The sequence below is a fragment of the Carassius auratus genome, chromosome 27 (assembly GCF_003368295.1).
Source record: "Carassius auratus strain Wakin chromosome 27, ASM336829v1, whole genome shotgun sequence".
In the NCBI taxonomy this organism is placed as follows: Eukaryota; Metazoa; Chordata; class Actinopteri; order Cypriniformes; family Cyprinidae; genus Carassius; species Carassius auratus.
In genome coordinates, this window is record NC_039269.1 from 2991365 (window position 1) to 2999324 (window position 7960).

Sequence of the window (7960 nt, forward strand, 5' to 3'; positions counted from 1 at the left end):
TTTGTCAGAGAGAGATAAAGATTTGTCACATGCACACATACAAACACACACACACACACACACACACACACACACACACACACACACACACACACACACACACACATACAAACACACAAATATTGTTACATTTTCCAGGAAAATTTCCAGCAGCAAGATTTAGAATAAGGCTAAAGACTGTTGACATGAATCTGCAGCTTACAGTGCACTCTGACTCTGTCCGTATGCCTCGGATGGGCTTTTCAATCAGACACTGAGTGTGTGTTAGCCAGAGCAGCTGAAATCCCCCAACACACAGTGTGTTAATCTGCTCACAAACACGCACTCTCTCTCTCTCTCTCTCTCTTCTCCAGCCTGTTTTATGATGCCACACTCAACAGCGCCTCAGGCCCCTATACGCAGAGATGTCTGCTACCCTGAGTGAGAAAGACAGAATGAAAGAGGGAGAGAGACAGAGAGATTTAGAGTTAGTCTGCCCAGATATGAGCTCCTGCCAAACCCGATATTTTAATGTCACGTAGCTGAAAAAACAAAAGCACAGTTTAATATCCTGATAGTTTTTTCATGCACGACTGGATCTGATGAGAACACGTCCAGGTCACATTCTAACCCATAATAAAACAGGAAGATGAAGAAGAAGTAGAAGAAAAGAAATCCTATTTTGTGTAATGAAAGAAGCCTATTTATTTATTTATTTCGCATTGTGACATTTCATAACAAAAGACACTCTCATTATTCCCAATGGTGATTCTCATGACTGTAATACAACATATTTTATTATTTAGATAATAGAAGACAATACTAGAAATACAATGGTGTAAAAATTCTATAGAATAATAAATTAATTAATATATCAGTATTTTTGCAGAAAGCAATGAAAATGAGAAGAGAGCTAAATATTGTTACAATGCCAAAAAAATAAAATAAAATAATAATTATACAAAAAAAGTTTATTTTCCTTATTTTTATTTTTTATTTTTTTGGCTGAAATAAACTGTAAAAGTTTTAAAATCTAAATAAACTTGTTCTTTTAAATATAATCTTAAGACATATTATTGATAGATAGTTTAACAACTGATATTAATATGCAAGTAGTCTGCTGGAATGTTATAAAGGTCCCTCTGATTTACATTACAAGCTTTAAAAAAATTTCATATTACCAAATAGCATATTTTCTGTTAAGGTTGGACCTCTGAATAAAAATTATGTGTTTTTTCTCAAATTCTCACTATATCATATAAACCATTACAGTCTTATGCATTAAATATTTGTCACATAACATCAAGTGGTAACATCTAAATTAATTGGTTTTGTGAAAAAAATAAAAATAAAATCACTCTTGAATATTTTGAGTTAGACCAGGGTTTCCCAAACTGTGATTCATTCAAAAACAAAAAAGTTGGGAATCCCTAATATAGTATAGCGCTCTATACAATACGCATTGTTTCAAAGCAACTTCACAGTAATAAACAAGAAAATAAGAGCATTAATGCTGCACAGTTCTTCAATTATAGAACAAATATAATCTCAGCTGTAAAGCAGATCTAAAAAGACAATTGTGTCATTATTCAGCTCAATTTACTTCAATATTGATTCATTAACAGTCTCAGCGTTAAGTGCTAAGTTCATTAGTCCATTAGTTATGAACCAAACTCATTTCAACAATAAAGCAGCTCTACAGAAGATAATAGTGTCATTATTCAGCTCAAAGTCAGTCATCCACTTTTCAAAGGGAAATTCACTTGCATAATCGACTAACCATTTAGAACGAAGTCAGCAGTTCATATACTTTCCACCTTCTTTCATACCTCTCTCACTCTATCTGACTTTCTCTCCCTGTTTTCTCATTCCTTTTTCATTTTACATCCCCTCCCCGATCATTCTTACATGCTTGGAGGCTGTTCTGTTATTCTTTCCTAGTCTGTCATTAAACAAGAAAGCCCTCCACAGCCACAGGAAGTCTGCTCAGCGGACAGATCTGATTGGCTATTGCTCAGAATCACAGAGCGGAGCCGACATCTGCAGGGACCAAAATCCAAACCCAGATCATTTACATACAGTTTGACCTTCCACACAGCCTCGTGCGTGTATGAGTGTGTGTTACACACTGGTTTCATGAAGCTATTTATCATTCTTTCATGCAGAAAGAGGGAGACTGGGGCGGAAGGGGTGGGACGTGTTGCCGCTCTGTTGCTTCAGGCCGTTGTGCATGTGGAGAAATTTCTGAAATTACATCATATATCACACAGCGAACACACATAGTCATACACACCCAGTCAATCAAATGCACACACACACACACAGACACTTTTGATAGATGGCTGAGACGGAGAGATACTTTACCGGTCCCTGAAGAGAAACACAGTCATTTTGTATTTAGGAATGTGATATGTTGTGCCTCCTCGGCCAGGATTCCCCCCGTTCTGCCGGGACGGAACCGGAGCTATTGGGTAGCTGTGGGGGGAGACGACAGAAACAGCAAGAGCTCAATGTGCATGATATGCTTTGTTGAATCACAGCTGATCGGAGCAACAGAAAAGCCTCACACACACACACACACACACGATCATATTGTGTCCCTGAAAACCACTCCATGTCACCATAGGAACGTGGCATGTTTCCATGGTGACAACTGAAGTTTGCAATTATGACCGTGCATCAACAGGTGCGAGTCAATTACTGTCACCCCTGTTCTACCCCTCTCCCTCACACACGCATTCAACCACTGCCTTCTGTTGTTCCCTGCTTTTATGTGAGTCACTTTTTGTGCTTTAAAAAAAAAAGACAGATATGCCTTATGCTGAATCTAGCGTGTTTCAACGGCTCAAGCTGCTCTGGGATCATAAAAATGACTTGAGATAAAAGCTTGACCCTGGACCCCTTTCATTCCTGACGGAGTAGCGCCAGCTTTAAGGCTATAAAACCTAGTGTATTATATTTGATGCATGATACAGGTCTCTGAATTACCAACATGATGTAAACATGGCTGAAAAACCTGTGGTACACAATCTACTGCATCCCTTCTGCCTTCGGACTGATACTACTTTTTACATGTGTGGTTTTGCAGTGAAATCTTTAATGAATAAGAATGACTTTTACTGTATACTGTTATTTATATTTATTGATATTTTTGAAAACAGCATGTTAAGTTTGATTTCGAGGAAAATTTATCTCTCTCAGTCATCACTGAATTGCATTACATTATATTTGTTCTACATAATAAAGAACTAAGCATTTAAATGTCATCTTACTAAGACATATGATTGAAAGATATAGCGTGAAAACTAAAATGAATGTACATGTTGTCTGCTATAATGTCATAAAGATGTATCAGTTATGACACATATTCAACATATTTACACATTCAAACCTTTTTTTTATTATTATTTTTATTTTAATCTATCCAAAGATTCAATAAACGGTTCCATAAAAATAAAAAACTTCAGGATTTACATGATTAAAGTGGCCATGTCCTACATATTTGCTGCATTAAAATCTGTGATGTTAGTCAATGTCTCAGTCTGCTCACTAGTTCTGTAGCAAGTGTACTGACCATCTTTGTAGGTGTCATATTTAGCTCCATCGAAAGTAACATCAGTGTATTCTTCTATTGTCTAGAAATAACAGTATATATGTTCCATACAGTATAACAGTATGTTAATGCACTCCTTGTTTTGACATCACAGTCATGAAGATTTCTGAATGACAATTTTTTTTGGACCCACAAATTTGCCTTATACATATTTAAGTAAATGTAAAAATATCATGAGAGAATATCATCAATATTTCTCAGAAGATATGAAGCATGTAGAGTGGCCATCTCCCACAGCTCTGTCAACAGCGTTATCTCTGCTTTACTGCAGTAATATCACCTCATTCCACACAGAAATCTCCTCAAATGTCAAATAAATGTCACATCAAGGACTTGTGTGTCACCCGACTGATGTGCATGATCTAGATTTATATCTGGATGCCTCTACATGCTCTACTTCAGGAAAAAAAAAATTAAAATGAAAAATTAGTTCATTTAATAAAGCAAAGAGAAATGCACAGGGACAGTGTGTGTGAGAGAGATCTATGTAGTCTATGATTTATGTGACAGCTATCAATGCATTTCAATATATTTGTGCAGATTTGAATTCTGATGTCCCCAAATGGTCTGAAAAGGAACACAGAGCACATTTACACATACACAGTCCCTTTCTTTTTTCCCTCTTTCTGTGTTTTACACACACACATACACACACACACACACACACAAACAATGCTGGAACAGTATGAAATAAGCAGAGCATGATGGGATTTTTTTGTTCACCGCATACACGGGAGAATGCTTGAGAAGACTTTCATTAAAGGCTTTAATACATCAAGGGTTTTTAGCTGAAGGATTTTTTTCCTGAACACAGAAACAGGTGACATCTATGCATGCCTACAGCGCTAAAACTAACATTTACACGTTTTGATCATCTTATCACGTTTTCTTTGCATTCATCAACTCCTACAAACAAAGTCTTGGTAAACAACCAAACACATCCATCCATTTATCCATCCGTTCTTTCTTGGAAGCCATTTCAAACAGAAGCCAATGTAACCACGGAAAGCTCAGGGTTCCACTCTGTGCCCTGAGGGAACAGCCTCAGCTCTCTCAACATGTGCTGGAGCAGATACAGATGCACATATACTGACTGAGTGAGGGATACGAAACATTCTAAATCACTAACTACATTTCACCCTTTCTGGAATAAAAACAGAACAAAAATAGACATTTTAAAAAGGCCCAAAAATGGCCAGAATATGTATTGCTAATATAGAAAATTAAAATACTTTTTTATATTTATTTCAATAGGCTTAAGATTTCTAAATATATTTCTGACCATTTTTTAAAATATATTTTCAATCTAAATATATTTATCTTATACAAAATACATTTAAAAACATATTTACTTCCCATTGAAGTGCATTTAATATGTTTAATATGATTGTAAAAAAATATATATATTAAACATATAAAAAAATAAATGTTCCTAATGATTTATGAAAGAATGAATGAACGTAAAAAATTAATGAATGAATAAATGAATGGAAGAATACATAATTTATGAAAGAATGAATGAATGCATAATTTTTTAAAGAATGAATGAATGCATAATTTTTGAATTAATGAAATAATTAATTTTTGAAAGAATGAACGCATCATTTTTGAATGAATGAAGGAATCAATCAATGAATCATTGAATGAATCAATGAAAAAAATTAATGAATCAATCAATCGATCACATTTGTGGAGCATTAAAATAATGCAGTTCTTGACCATTTGCTTTGTACTGACTAATGATGCTATATTATAAGTGGTTACCAAGACTTACTTTGTGGTTGCTAAGGTGTTCTGAGCAATTGTTAGGGCATAAGTACGTGGTTGCCTGCTGGTTCATGTCAAAAAAGCACCTATATACCTAGATATGTGTTTTTACTGTTTAGTTATGAAGGACACTAGCAGATCTATATAGTTGTGTAATCTACTAGCTGTTCTTTTAGTAACATACAAATCTTTATATTTAAATGTAACACACGAGGAGATCTTAGTAGTCTACGAGCACTTCTTGTATAGCAATATGAAGCAATGAAGTTAGGGCATAGCTACGTGGTTGTCTATTGGTCCAAGTCAAAATAGCACCTATGTACCAAGATATGACCAGAGCCCCTCTTTCAATCAGAGGAATTTCATTCATGTCTGTTGCAGAAACAGTGTGCTTGGTGCTTGTTAGTAACCTAAAAATACTATAATTGTTGCTATTTCTCTCACTGGAGAGGCTGTCAAGGAGTACTTCTCTCCCAGGAACCCAAACCCCCACATAAACAAATTACCACATAGAGTTGAGTTTCATCGGTCTCTATTAAACAATGACTCACAAACCTGATGACAATTATAACGCATTGCACAACTCTGCTAGAAAATAAACAGTGCTTGATATTGCATCACGTCTTGAAGCAACACTTGTGCTTGCATGCTAATGGAGGCAGACACATCAAACACCACAACCGTTTGATTTCGTCATTTGGTTACAGTCATAGGTTTGGACAGGGGAGTCAACTGTTCCACTAGTCACGCATCTCATCTTTATTAATGCGATTAACATCCTTGAAGAATGTATAACAATTGGCTACAGCCACATTTGTTACTCGCCAGTGTCCAAATGGTTAAAATAAGCTCTTTACCTTCTCAATATCAGAAATAAACTAAACAAAGGCTAATATCAAGGATGATTTAATTTCCTTTGTTGAAGTATTGTTTATGGTGTACTGGGATCATTAAAAGTGAACATTAGGCAAAGTCCAAGTCAACATGCATTGCGTGTGTATGAGAAAATCAGTGTGAATGAGGGAGAGAGCTTCTCTCAGCATGTCATGGTTCCAGCGAACAAAAGGCTCATTAGCATGGTCACGTTCTCTGGAGAGAGGCAGAAAGAGAGAGAGAGACAGAGAAGGAGGGAGGAACCTGTGGGAATACTGTCTTTTCTCAGAGGACGCTGCCTTGATGCAATGTCCTGACATACCCACCGCCCCAATACCCTGTCCCACCCCCGCCAGCTACCGAACAGAGGACTTCAAACCCGCACAGCAACCGTTCTAAAAATAAACCTTTACACTAACAGACCTCTAATCATCATTAATTCATCTTGTTCATGGTGTTCATTCAATGCTCAAAGATCTGGTAATAATTCGCCATTTGTGGTACTCTTTTGTCTTTTATTCTTTTAGTGCTTTACACTTGATTAAATGTAAATGTAAATGTAATTAAACTACAGTGGACTAGGTATTGATTAAATCCTTTGAGCTGCTAATATGAGTCTGATTCAAACAGCATGTAGATCTTTGAAACCGTTCTTCACTCTAGAAGCATGTTGTGTTGATGCAGTCCACTAACAAATCAGTGCACTAGAACCTTGATCTTTACATTCAATTGTAGCACAAAAGTGGTTCTTTATAGTTATGTAGTGCACTAGCTGTTTGTTTTTAGTTATGAAGGACACTAGCAGATCTCTATAGTTGTGTAATCTACTAGCTGTTCTTTTAGTGATCTTTTTGTAGTCTTTTATGGCCTAGTGATCAAGCATATATTTAAATGTAGCACACTAGCAGATTGTTTTTGTTTTTTTGTTATACAGTGCACTAGCAGATCTTTATATTTCTGTTGCACGCTAGATGTTCTTCAAAGTGAAAGTAAATCTTTGTATTGAAATGTAGCACACTTTAAACCATGGTAACCACAAATTATCCATGGTTTTGCTACTCTAATAATAGTTTAAAGGCGGGGTAGGTGATTTGGTTCAAAACCATTTTTTTGTTATGCTGGTTTAAAGTTTCTTCACATCCCAACAATGACTCACTATTAAAAAACATGGGGTAATTTTCTTAAGGCATGTAGCACACTAGCAGTTTTTCATAGTTGTGTAGTGAACTAGCAGGTGTTTAACAGACACACACTAGAGAATTACAAAGAAACTCCCTAGATTATATAACACTGAGTCCTACATCTATTCCACCTCTATTCCAGCTGGCACATCTAAACAATTTTATACAGAGCATACAAACATATGTAAATGTTAAATATAGAATTAACAAAAAATTAACAAAAAGAACCACACATGATCAAATCCACAGTTAGATTAGCACACAAAGAGTGTGAAGCATGAGTGTGTCTATAAAAAAGGACTGTGAATATAATGGTTAAAATGCTGCAGTACAAACCTGTTAAATGGTAAATGGTAACAGTTAATTCCCCTACTATATACAATGAAAAACTGTAATGGACATTACATGTAATTTTATTATTTTTGTAGTTTTTGGGAGTGAAAAAGAATGTATAAATTACAGTGAATAACCGTAAATTGACACTCCCAGAATTCCCTGCCTTAAATTTCAAATATGATGTTTTTTTTTGTTGTTGAAATAATTGTTT